General features: G+C 49.8%; 1 non-coding gene across 1 annotated transcript; it reads left to right on the top strand.

Moving 5' to 3' along the window:
- Positions 1 to 2585: 2585 nt before the first annotated feature.
- On the top strand, positions 2586 to 2749 carry LOC118243008. Its single transcript, XR_004777147.1, has one exon. It is a non-coding gene; the product is annotated as a U1 spliceosomal RNA (small nuclear RNA).
- Positions 2750 to 3516: the final 767 nt, after the last annotated feature.

Here is a 3516-nt window from a genome sequence, read left to right as displayed (position 1 = left end):
CCAGACTTCCAAACCGAAGAGATCACAGAGTCATGCCCAGCAAAGTTGCTATAGGCCTGGGCAGACCATGCAGTTTGACCCTTTAAATAATAATACAACCAGAATTCCAAGCCCAAGAGGTCTCACAGTCATGCCTAGCAAAGTATGTTTAAACCTGGGAACAAATCAGACCCTTTCTGTCATTCAAAGCAATGGGCCTCCAACTCACAACCACATGCCTAGTGAAGCGCACCCTCTCCCAGCCACACTACGCCACCTTGCCCCTCCTGGAACAATCACACCTCCAGGGCACTACACACCAATCTCTCATGCCCAGCAAACTGCAACCTCACCCAGCCAGGCCACACACCGTCTCCCCTTGTATCATCGGACCCAGACTTAAGCACCCCTCTTCAGACTAGACCATTTAAGCCCGCCCCTCTCGAGCTGCAGGCCACTGGTATATGTCCAAAGAGTCCAGCCGCTCTTTCATTTTGGGATTTGGTTTTTGGCGGGCCCTCCCTTGCAACCACTGTTACATTCGCTCATTGGCAAAAATGGTGGGGAAACTCATCCCACAGGGTTTTGGCTTTAAAAACCCATAGCGTGAAAAGGCTAGGTCTGATACAGATGCTGCTCAGACAGGCTTAATCCCGAGATCCAGACCTTTCCTACGAGCCATCGATCGACTTTCTGCTCCAAAGGAGGCCAGAGATATTAACCGATAAAGCGTTATGCTGAAGACGGATGAGTGAGAAGTTGCGTCACCGCGAGGCACACACACACACGCAGACACGCACACGCGAACACACGCAAGCACGCGCAAACACACGCGTGCACACCATACTCACACTTGAATACTCACATTTAGGTCGGGCCAGGTTGAAATGGCCTGCAACTCGGTGTGCATCGCCTCCATGACTGTCCCTAACCAACGCAACCTGCCACGTGTTCGTCCCTTCCCTGGCGGCTTTAAAAAATCGTAGCGTGAGAATGGTGGGTCCGATCCGCGTGCCGCTCAAAGCCAATTACAGGGGAGATGCAGCCCTTTCCAAAGAGTCCTGAACAGACTTTCTACTCCAAAGGAGCCCAGAGATATCAATCGATAAAGCGTTATGCTCCAGACGGATGAGCGAGAACCGGCGTCACTGCGAGTCACACAGACTCTTGCCGCATGCGCACACCATAGTGTTAGAACTGTGGGTCCGATTTGGATGGCCCTAGATTAGCCTGAAAGCTGAGATCTAGAGCTTTCCAATGAGCCTGGGTGCGTCTCTCTTCTCCAAAGTAGCGGAGAGATATAAAAGGATAAATGGGGAAAAGAATAAAATGTGCGTCAGTTTTAAATTCGCAGGCTACCTGCGATGAAGGCGTGGAAAACGAGCATGTGACGGAAAGGCTTTCTGATGGGTCCAGCCCTGATGCCCAGTTGGTAGCTCGAAGGCCGTGCATATTCGATTCCGCACTCCCCCTGGGGCTCATGTTTTCAAGGGTTGAAGGGCGCACGTGCTGATGACCGGCGACCTAGCTCCATGCCTGGGCACAATTTGGACCTGGGCCTGGGCACACTTCATGCAATTTGACCCTTTAACCAAAACTAGAAACAGACCTCCAAGCCCAAGAGGTCACAGAATCATACCCAGTAAAGTAGCTCTGGGCCTGGGCACACTTCAGGCCATTTGAGCTTTTATATAAAGGAAACAGCAGATCTCCAAGCCCAAGAGGTCACACATTCATGCCCAGCAAAGTAACTCTGGGCCTGAGCACACTTCATGCAGTTTGACCCTTTAAATAATATTACAACCAGACTTCCAGGCCCAAGAGGTCAAACAGTCATACCCAGTAAAGTAGCACTGGGCCTGTAGCATGTAGCATGTAAGAGCTCCGATAGCAACACCCTCTTTTGACACGTTGTTTTTGATTTGTTACCAAATTCTAAATTCTGTCACTAAACCTAGCTCAGAGGAAAAAGCCTTAAAGCAACTGCCAATTGGAGAGTGTGTTTTAATTCCACAAATGAGGTGCTTGTCTTGTTTTGGATTGCCTTTCGTTATGGGTTTGGACCAGAGGTTTAAAGCTAGGGTTAGGGTTAGGGTTTGATGTAAAAATGATCAAGGTTTTTTTGCCAGAGAGGGGCAGACTATTTTTCCACTATGAGTGGGTGTCGTTGCCTTCCTGGAAAAAAAACTGTAGAATACTGCTAAAGCACTGCGCACCCACTGTGATTTTCAACAGGGAACTAATGGACATCGCAATGGGCAAACAGACCGGTTTTCATTTGTTGTTTAAATACAGAAATCGTGAAAAATTCACGTAGGCTCTCTCCACACGTAGGTATCGGTCCATGAACGGGTGAACGATGCTTGCCGGTAGTGGATCAATTCATATCCAGTGGGGATGGTAGAGGGTGCTACACATAGGGATTTTTGACCAGAATTTCCTTCAGCCCCTTCCCTTACCTTTGATCAAGTCCATTGCCCTGCAATCGCGCCCCCTAACTCTCCCTTCCTTCCTGCTTGTCATGGTCTACCCCGCCCCCTGATCTTTATCCTTTTCCTGTGTTCTGCAGTGGGGAGAGGGTCCCTCTACATCTGCTTTCCCAAAGCATACTTACCTGGTAGGGGTGAGACCATGATCAGGAAGGTGATTCGCCCAAGGTGAGGCTCAGTCATTGCACTTGGGCTGTGCTGACCCTTGCGAATTCCCCAAATGTGGGAATCTCGACTGCATAATTTCTGGTAGTGGGGGACTGCCTTCACGCTGGCACGCTGGCACCTCATCAAAGGTAATACCTTTGTTAGGGGTTAGGGTTAGGGTTAGGGTTAGGGTTAGGGTTAGGGTTAGGGTTAGGGTTAGGGTTAGGGTTAGGGTTAGGGTTAGGGTTAGGGTTAGGGTTAGGGTTAGGGTTAGGGTTAGGGTTAGGGTTAGGGTTAGGGTTAGGGTTAGGGTTAGGGTTAGGGTTAGGGTTAGGGTTAGGGTTAGGGTTAGGGTTAGGGTTAGGGTTAGGGTTAGGGTTAGGGTTAGGGTTAGGGTTAGGGTTAGGGTTAGGGTTAGGGTTAGGGTTAGGGTTAGGGTTAGGGTTAGGGTTAGGGTTAGGGTTAGGGTTAGGGTTAGGGTTAGGGTTAGGGTTAGGGTTAGGGTTAGGGTTAGGGTTAGGGTTAGGGTTAGGGTTAGGGTTAGGGTTAGGGTTAGGGTTAGGGTTAGGGTTAGGGTTAGGGTTAGGGTTAGGGTTAGGGTTAGGGTTAGGGTTAGGGTTAGGGTTAGGGTTAGGGTTAGGGTTAGGGTTAGGGTTAGGGTTAGGGTTAGGGTTAGGGTTAGGGTTAGGGTTAGGGTTAGGGTTAGGGTTAGGGTTAGGGTTAGGGTTAGGGTTAGGGTTAGGGTTAGGGTTAGGGTTAGGGTTAGGGTTAGGGTTAGGGTTAGGGTTAGGGTTAGGGTTAGGGTTAGGGTTAGGGTTAGGGTTAGGGTTAGGGTTAGGGTTAGGGTTAGGGTTAGGGTTAGGGTTAGGGTTAGGGTTAGGGTTAGGGTTAGGGTTAGGGT

Source organism: Electrophorus electricus, chromosome 18 (assembly GCF_013358815.1).
Source record: "Electrophorus electricus isolate fEleEle1 chromosome 18, fEleEle1.pri, whole genome shotgun sequence".
Classification (NCBI taxonomy): Eukaryota; Metazoa; Chordata; class Actinopteri; order Gymnotiformes; family Gymnotidae; genus Electrophorus; species Electrophorus electricus.
The sequence above is the reverse complement of the archived record's forward strand: the minus strand, read 5'-3'. Positions and strand labels throughout refer to the sequence as shown.